Source organism: Nicotiana tabacum, chromosome 23 (assembly GCF_000715075.1).
Source record: "Nicotiana tabacum cultivar K326 chromosome 23, ASM71507v2, whole genome shotgun sequence".
Lineage (NCBI taxonomy): Eukaryota > Viridiplantae > Streptophyta > Magnoliopsida > Solanales > Solanaceae > Nicotiana > Nicotiana tabacum.
In genome coordinates this window covers 37,801,260-37,810,991 of record NC_134102.1, presented here as the reverse complement: position 1 = coordinate 37,810,991, position 9,732 = coordinate 37,801,260, and the positions used below count along the sequence as shown (strand labels likewise).

Sequence of the window (9,732 nt, the reverse complement as noted above, 5' to 3'; positions counted from 1 at the left end):
TGTAGATTTTTCTTGGAGATAGCAAGGTAGCTGTTTGGCGATCGCAGCCCCTGCTCTTCTCCCTCTTATCTTCCTCTAGTTGTATTTAGCTATTCTTTGGGCTGAGTTAGCCTTGATATTGTTAGACAGATTATAGTATATGCTCATGACTAGTGACACCCCGATGTCGGGCTTTTTTTTTTATTTTCCGCACTTCTGTTTTTCTTTGATTTGAACTCTTTAAATGGAAGTTTTATGTTAAATAACCTTGGAATTATCTTTAAAATAAAAATATCGGTTTATTTTGGAAATGAGTCGGCTTGCCTAGTTCCACGATAGGCGCCATCACGACAGAGGTTAGTTTGGCACATGACAAAGTTAAAGTTGATTCTGAGGTTCATTAGCCCATTTGAGGTGTTGGAGAGAGTTGGTGAGGTTGTTTATAGGCTTGCTTTTCCTCCTAGTCTTTCGAGAGTTCCTCCAGTATTGTATGTTTCTATGCTTCGAAAGTATTATAAAGACAAATCGATGTTATGGACTTCATCACAGTGCATCTAAATGAGAATATGACTTATGAAGAAAAACCAGTAGCTATTTTGGATAGGCAGGTTCGAAAGCTCAAGTCAAAGGAGATTGCATCAGTGAAGGTACTTTGGAGAGTCCAACTGAGCAAGGAGGCTACTTGGGAGACCTAGATTGATATGCAGAGTAGATACCCATATCTTTTTGGAAGTTCAGGTACATTTCTTAACATGTTCGAGGACGTACATTTGTTTAAGAGGTGAAGAATGTAACGACTCGATTAGTCATTTTGAGTTCTAGAACCTCGTTCTCCTATTTGATGCTTCCCATAGGTTTGTTTGATGTTATATGACTTAAGGAGAGAGGCAGTTTATTTTTCGTGGGGTTCGGGAGTGAGTTGGAACATTTACTTTTATTTTTGAAGTCTTAAGTTGTAAGAATTGACCAAGGTTTGACATTTGAGTAAACGACCTCGAGATTTGAAGGTTTCAATAGGTTCGTATGATGATTTAGTATTTGGGTGTGTGATCAAATTTGGTTTTAGGGGTTCCTAGGAGAATTCGATACTATTTGTCCAAAGTTGGCTTTTGAACGATTTTGGAATTCATAAGTTTGACCAATAGTTGACTTTGATGATATCAGACTCTGATTGGTATTTCGGGACTCTAGATAGGTTTGTGTGATTGAATTGAACTTGTGTGTAAAGTCTATTCCGAGTGTATAAGTATGATTCGGACGCGTTTGGCGAAGTTGGATAGTTTGAAAGTTAAGGGATGAATTTGACATTCGATTCTTGGTTTAGAAATTATTTGTGGTGTTTGAGCCTTTAGATAGGTTGGTATAGGATATGCGAACTTGTTGGTATGATTAGACGCGGGCCCGAGGGGCTCCATTCATTTTCGAGATGATTTCGGACCATTTTGGAGTTGTTGGAATTTTCTTATGTCTGGTGCATTGCACCTACGAAAGAAGCACAGGTGCTAGGTCGCACCTATGGAAGAATGGTCATAGAAGCGAATGCAGGCTTGTAGTTAGAAGCTTGCAGATGCGGAGTAAGGAGCGCACCTGCGGGGCCGCACCTGCGGTGGGGTAGTCGCACTTGCGAGTCTGCAGATACGGAAGTTGCTTCACAGAAGCGAGGTAGGGATAGAGTTGGGAGGCTCGCAGAAATGCAGCTTTGAGCGCAGAAGCGATGTCGCTTCCGCGACTAAGTGACCGCAAAATGCAGAATTGCGTGATAGGTTATATTAAGTTGGATTTTACCTTATTTTCACCATTTTGAGTTTTGGAGATCGTGAAGAGGCGATTCGTGAGGAGATTTTTACTAAACTTTTGAGAGTAAGTAATTTCTACTTGGTTTTAATTATATATCTTGATTCCCCATAGATTTTTACACCTAAAACATGAAATTTTAAAGTAAAATATGGGGTGGTTATCTACAAATTAAGAGAGTGTATTTTGAGGTTTTGAGTATCGATTTGAACTCGAATTTAGAATCTAATTGTATATTTGGACTCGTGAGATTATAGATAAATGGGATTTACCCTAAGATAGGGTTTTGACCATGTGAACTCGAGTTGACTTTTGTTGGCTTTTTTAGAATTGATTAAATATTGAAGCTTTATTATTTAGATTAGTTTTTATGAATTTATTTGACCATATTAAGTATTTTTTGGCTAGATTTGAGCCGGTTGGAGGAGAATTCTTAAGGGAAAATGATATTGAATTGTTGAGCTTGTTCCGGTAAGAGGTAAATATCTAGATTAACCTTGACTTGAGGGAATCAGGTTGTATATGGTTTACTTGATACGTGCTAATTGTGAGGGCGACATATATGCGAGGTGATGAGTTTATATGCGTTTTTTATAGTTATATCATGCTCGGGTATAATTAGACTATTCATGCCTTATCTTGATTCATGTATTTTTCTTTTATGCTTTAATTGATTATGAGACTACTTGCTTATTCACCATCTTTTTAAAGATCATGTTGAGGCCTTATAATGATATTTGACATGTTGATGTCAAAGACATACTTATCTCTCACGTACTATATCATACTCATTCTTCTCTCACGTTTTACCATGCTTGTCATTTATAATTTATATACTTGGTGACGATGAGAGATATTGCATGATGGGTGCTTCTGTGCGGCGAGGATGAGAGATATTAGCACGATGGATGTTTCTGTGTGACTTGTTATGATATTTGCACGATGATGCGATGAGAATGAGTAATATTTGCACGATGGGCATTTTTGTACAATCTGCCATGTTACTTGAACCTCTTCATTTTATGCAGTTTGAATACTTGGATTATACTGCTCATGTGTATTATTTCTTCTTTGTGGATTCAGTTCTTGGATTTATGCAGGAATTGTGGTAATTGGGAAATATGCTTACCTCTTCGCTTATTTGTTCATTTGTATATTATTTGTTGTTCTCTTATATTCCTTTCGGTTTATTGTCTGTACAGGTCTATAAAGTGAGTATCTCGTCTGAGCCTCATTACTACTTCGCTTAGCTTAGACTTTATACTTACTAAGTATATTGGGTCGGTTGCACTCATATTATACTTATGCACTTCTTGTGCATATTTAGTTATTTGTACGAGCGAATTTCAAGAGGTACTTAGCTGTAGACGTTGGAGACTCGAGGTAGTACTGCACATATGTTCACAGCCCTGGAGTCACCTTTCTTATTCTTATTACTATTATTTAATTCACACAGTATTGTATTTATTTTCAAACTTTTGTATTTAGCATTCAGTGGAGCTCATGTACTCAGTGACACCCGTTCTGGGGGTTGTTTATTGTTCGGTACTTTTTACTTCATCTTTGAATTTATTATCTATGATATAAGACTGTTTTAGAATATTGTTTTAGTTCTTTCTATTGTTATTGGATATTTGGCAGTAGAAATTGTTAGTTCGCCTAGCCGGCCTATTAGGTGCCGTCACGATCTTTGATGGAATTTTGGATCATGACAGTAGGCGTAAAATTTTGTGGTTTGGAACAACGGTTGAGTGCCCCACGAGAGGGTACTATTGTGCTACTTTATTAGTATGGTTGAGTCGATTCATGTGGTACAACGATGAGATGATCTGAGCAAGTAGAGACACATAACCTAGTTGACTTTTCGTTCATGTCGGTGATAGTATAGCGCTCCACTAAATGGAAAGTCTCACTTGATTTTGTTAAAGGTGAATGCTAAACAAAGACTTTGAAATATGTTTTATATTATTACTTTATTTTACTGTCTAGATTGTTAGTTATACAAATATTTCTTTTTTTATATTAATTGCTTATGCATATCTCGTATTTTCTTAATTCATGTCCCACTTCTTTTATGAATTATTTTTGAAAAAAATAATAATTCATGATTCGTACTAGGCATGTGAAGCTTAGGATAAATGGCTAGATTTACATTTCTGTTTCAGGGACTGGACCTGAGCGGCACGAGCCTCGTGGATAGGGCAGTCGCACACCTTTTGCGGTGACTTTAGTGGGACTCTGCACTTGTACTCGTGGAGTATTATTACTTTTCTCTTTTGCATCACTGTGTCCTGTCTCGGTTGACTATTTCATTCCGTGTCATGGAAATTCCATAAACATTGTAGTTCTTTGTTTCGTATTCTATAAATACTCATATGACATGTATGAATGAATTTAATTTTATGTATTTTTTATTTATTAAAAATGTGTCGTTTGAATGTTATTTATTCATGTATTCTTTTTAATCATTTAAATAATTGTATCTTAAAAATGATTTTCGCATGCATCTAAGAGGTGACAAGTGTTATTGGACGGGTTGTTTCACTCGTGTCAGGTAAGGTATTGGCTACCGATCATGTGAATTTAGGTCATTGCAATTTATTTATTTTGTCTACTTTAATTTCTACAACAATTCCTAGTAATTGTCCATAACTAGCTTCCTGTGGGACGATAGTTGAGAGTTCAGACATAATCTATATCCAATGTATTTAGAAAATACTAATTTCGCATTGCTGTAGAAAAAGTAAGGAACATTAGACGTCACCTTGCAAAAAATATTTGACAGGAATATGCAATTAAATGGTGAAAATTGAGAATCCAAGAAACACTAAATCATGGATTTAATGAATTAAATGAACTCCAAATGAAAATCTAATTATAAATTTTGACTCATGGATTATGGATGACCCAGATTTGTGATTTGCCTCAAGGTTTGACCATATTGATCGGGGGTTGACTTTGACTCTGATCAAGTTAGAAATTATGGAATTGGATCCAATGATGCACCCAGGATAGTGTGCACTCAAGTCATCGGGTATGCCGGTATTTGGGAAAAAATGTGATCTTTATTTGTGCATATCGTTATATGCATCTCATTATGCATATTGTTAGATGCTTGATTTTGTCAATATTCATATATGCTTTGATTGTGAGTTCGAGTCACCCAAGAGCAAGGTATGGAGTTCTTGGAGGGAGGGAGCCGAGGGTCTTTCGGAAACAGCCTCTCTATTCCTTCGGGATAGGGGTAAGGTCTGCGTATACACTACTCTCCCCAAACTCCACTAGTGAGATTATATTGGGTTGTTGTTATTGTTGTTGTTGTTGTTAGGGCTTTTGCGGAGAGCATCACTGAGGAAGAAGGATACGCTCTGCCTTTAAAGTAACGGAAATTGGGGGAACTTTTGAATTTTGAACTCTCTTTTTTAGACTGTTTCCCATATAAAAAGCCTACTAGTACTGCCATGAACTAGTGAACCTCATGACTAATTCTCGCGGTGAACCAACCATTTTAATCATATGGTCACGTAGTTCCTTTTATTTTCAATATATTATTATATACTTAGTATAGGAAAACGTTATGCATATAACATTGTGGAGTTAAGCGTGCCATGTGTGGACTATTGTAATGTAATTTATTTGTTATTTAGCATAAATACGTCAAATGTGCCTTAATTTGGAGGAAGCAATTTATAATCCTTCGCATTATTGCATTATAAATGTTCCCGCAGGCCTTTTGAGTATAAACTGGAAGGATTTAATAAGCCTCCTTGTTCTATAAAATTAAATAATCTAGTACAACTGGCCAGTTTGATAATTTCCTTTTTTCTCTAGTGATTGATTGATGTTTAATCTCATGTATCTCTGCTTAAGTTTCTTTTTTTTTTCTTTTTCAATCCCGAGCCTTATATTTGGTATCCTCGACATTGTGTCATAGTTATCGAAGGTACTTTAGTGGACCAAGGAACTAGAGGATCTGGTCATAGCACAAGAAATTGAGATGTAACTCAGTCAGTCCGGAGATGATTGGATACAGTTGGAAAGCTGCATCAATACAATTGTTGGTAATTGACAATAATTTTCCAAAGGAAAAAGAAAAAGAAAGAGAAAAAAGAAAAAAAAAACAATCACTAACAAAGGGAGATAAAAACTGAAAGTGCTTTTAATTCTTCTGTTAAAGGAAGCAGGAAAAGTATTTTTTTCTCACCAAGAACGAAAGTGTTGACTCTTAAAAAAGTTCGAGGTAAGGTTCGGATACTTTGTACACCAGACTGCTTTTTATTTTTTATTCGGAAGGAGAGACTAGATATTGAAAGGAAATGCTGAATTAAATGACTTTTGCAGGGAAAACTATCTACTGTTGAGCCGGATATTTATAGAACTCATCAAATTGTATTTCAATGAACCGATATAGTGCAGTGGCTTGTTCAGATGGATTTACAAGGTTCTATTTCCTACACTAGTTAAAGCAGTACAGAGCTTGTGATGTTTATAAGGTTGTTTTATATTTTCTTTGGTGCCACAATTCCTAATTTTTAAGTCATATATACAAGTCTGGTGCTTATCCCAACGGTGGATTTTCCAACACATTTTTACTGATTTTAGACTCATTGTTTGTAGGAGAATTTTGTCCAGGGATGCCTATAGAGATATATAAAGTTCATAATCCTGGCAGTGGAGTAGAATGATATTTATTTTTTATTTAATGGATGCAGCAGTTAATGCTAGAAAGAAAAGAAAGGACTGGCTTATAAATTCAGGTTCGCTCAATAGCAAAGATAGGGAAAAACATACTTCCAACAAGCATTAGCTCTCCCTGAAAAGAAGGTGATCCAGCCACACCTTCCAGTACAGCTGCTCGCTCCTATTGTTTTGCACATGAACAAATTACGTGATTGGTTTTATCTGTTTATGTGTATCTAAAGATGAATATAAGATCACCATGTTACTCTTTTTTGGTTTGAAAAAGTACTCATGTTTGCTGTCCATTTCAGTAAAATAGGATTAATGACTAACTGACTTTCATCTTGGTAAAATTAGAAAATGCAAATATATCAGTTAGCATAGATGAATCCGGATTTTCATTTTTGCATGTCAACTATGAGGAACTCAAGTCAATGTATTGCTCTTTGAATGTACATGCTTTCCAAATTTTTCGTTTCTGCAGAGGGGCTGAAGGTCGTCTTTGTAGCTTTGGTTGTACCAATGCCACGGTTTGATTTCCATCTACCTTTTATCAGGTTGTTCTTCTGCTACAACATTTTTATTAATGATGTTATATATTGCTGACGTTTAGCTGGTAATTGTTATTCTTTCATGTCATTCTTGGCATGCATTTAGAAGTTTTAGGATGTGTAATCTTCTTCTGCATTTTCCCATAATCTCCCTTCAAAATTAATTAATTTTCGGCCTTGATGAAGAGATTCAGGATGTCTTCAAAACTGACTGACCAACACAATCTTTTACTGATTGTTTTTATAGGGTTTGCTACTTTACCAAGATCTGATTTATGATGAGTTTGTTTTTCTTAACGTTGTATGAAATCAGTGTACTTTATTACTGGTTCCTTTTGTTATACAATGATAATCCTCTTATGGAACTATATACTGCTAATATATAAATAGCAATATAACGGAGCAGATCAAGAAATTTATTGCGGACTTGGACCAGCTAAAGGAGAAAGAGCTACTTGAATCTGAAGATCTCTCTTTAGCTTATACACCAAAAAGAGAAGAATCAACACCTGTTGAAAGATATCACGCTTAAAATTCTGGAAATAATGAAATCTGACGTATCTTTACATGTTCTTCAAATGATTGAGTCGAAATGCCACGGCCCGAAATTCTCACCTTCGGGACCGTGATGGCGCCTAACATTTTACTTGCTAGGCAAGCCAATGTTAAAATAATCTTAACCTTTTTTAAGCAAATTAAATTAAATAGAAGTCAATTACTGAAATAAAGTGCGGAAGGCCATAAATACAAAATTATTAAAATACATCCCCGAATCTGGTGTCACAAGTGCACGAGCTACTAGAATAATACAATTAAAGGTCTGAATAAAATTCAAGTTGTTTGAAAGATAATACACAGCTAAGATAAGATAGAAGGGGACTTTAGAACTGCGAACGATGTGTAGTTATACCTCAAGTCTCCTATGAGTAGCTGAATCCGAGCACGTCTATGGTACGCCACTGGGACCAACTCCAAAATCTGCACAAGAAGTGCAGAGTGTAGTATGAGTACAATCGATCCCATGTATTCCGTAAGTGTCGGGCCTAACCTCGACGAAGTAGTGACGAGGCTATGACATGATACGTACGTAAATAACGTGTACAAGTATATACAAATACAAAACAATGATAACACAATAAATAACAATTTATAAATTTGGGAGGGAACATGCGAAGGGGAGTGATATAGAAATTTTAGCAGGAGAAGTGTCACATAGGAGCCAACTAATTCATCAACAATAAAATGAGCAACTGATAATATAAAAATAGCACGGCACCACCCTTCGTGCTTTTACTCTCATTCCTCCCATAAACTGATAAATAAATAATAATAATTGACACGGTATCACCGTTCGTGCTTTAACTCTCTTTTGGCACGGCATAACCCTTCGTGCTTTTACACTCTCTGAAATTGACACGGCATCACCCTTCATGCTTTTACACTCACAAATGGCACGGCAACACCCTTCGTGCTTTTACACTTTTCTTTACCATAAAAATAATAATATAAATTCGGAAGAGTATTTAAATGTGGGGATATACACTTATCAATCAATTCAATACCAGAATACCGACTTCACCTTCCAAAATATTCAACAATAATTAAATAAATAATAATTTCATGAATAATGATCAAATAATCAATAATAAACTTAAGGAGGAATATCTTAATTAAATAGGTAATTATTCTCTATAAATAAATTCCACCCGCATGCTTTGACTCAACCACAATGCATAAGTACTCGTCATCTCACATATACGTTGTACCCGCATATTAAATCACATAGCAAATGGACAAATAAGTCATACTCCCTCAAGTCAAGGTTAACCACGACACTTACCTCGCTTTGCAACCAAATTCAAGATTCCAATAAACCTTTGCCTTGCGAATTCGTGTCCGAAATCCACAAATCTGAATATAAGAGTTTTTCGATTACTTCTGTTCGGAAGCTATTACAAGCAAATCCGGCGCCGGAATTCGAATGTCCAGCAACACACAAGCAAGATAGCAATAAAAATGGATTTGGAACTACGAACTTGAACCTCATGAGCAGTCAACGGACCTCAAATAATCTCCATGTTTTCGGAACCCAAATATCATAGAGGAAACTTGAAATATTTATGTATTTTCGAATTTGAAATCAAATTGAAACTAAGAAGAATTGAAATCTTTTTTTTTCTCTTATCTATGAATGAACAAGAACCCAAAATCAGAAAAGGAAAATTTTCATATATATATATATATATATATATATATATATATATATATATATATATATATATATATATATATATATATATAAAATAATACTTTAGTTCTTTGTCCCTATTTATCTGAAAATCCTCCCAATTTTCTACCCAAAAGTTCCCTTTTTTTTTTCTATTGTCCCCCACTCCCCCCTCTCTCTCTTCCCAAAAATCCTCTCCTCCCCTCAAAGTATTGTCCCCACCTCCCACCCACCCCCTCTCTCTCTTTTTTTATATGTGAGTGAATCTATATTTTCGGCTAAGTGATTATCTTAGAGAAGAAGCTAGAAAAATTCAAAATATGTGGACCCCAAATTGATGGTGAGTGGAGAGTAAAAATTTATTTTGAGAGGAATTGATGCGCACGTGTATTGTGGAAAAATTAGAGAATCAGTGCATGTGTCCCTATACTTTCAAAAGTTCCAGAACAACATCAGAGTGCCGAAACATATTAAATGAATCCGGAATGACTTCAAATTTAG

General features: G+C 35.6%; 1 long non-coding RNA gene across 1 annotated transcript; it reads right to left on the bottom strand.

The window, feature by feature from the left end:
* Positions 1–7,704: 7,704 nt before the first annotated feature.
* On the bottom strand, positions 7,705–9,198 carry LOC142177650 (uncharacterized). Its single transcript, XR_012706224.1, has 2 exons — positions 8,845–9,198; positions 7,705–7,982 (listed from the first exon to the last, which is right to left on the bottom strand). It is a non-coding gene; the product is annotated as an uncharacterized LOC142177650 (long non-coding RNA).
* Positions 9,199–9,732: the final 534 nt, after the last annotated feature.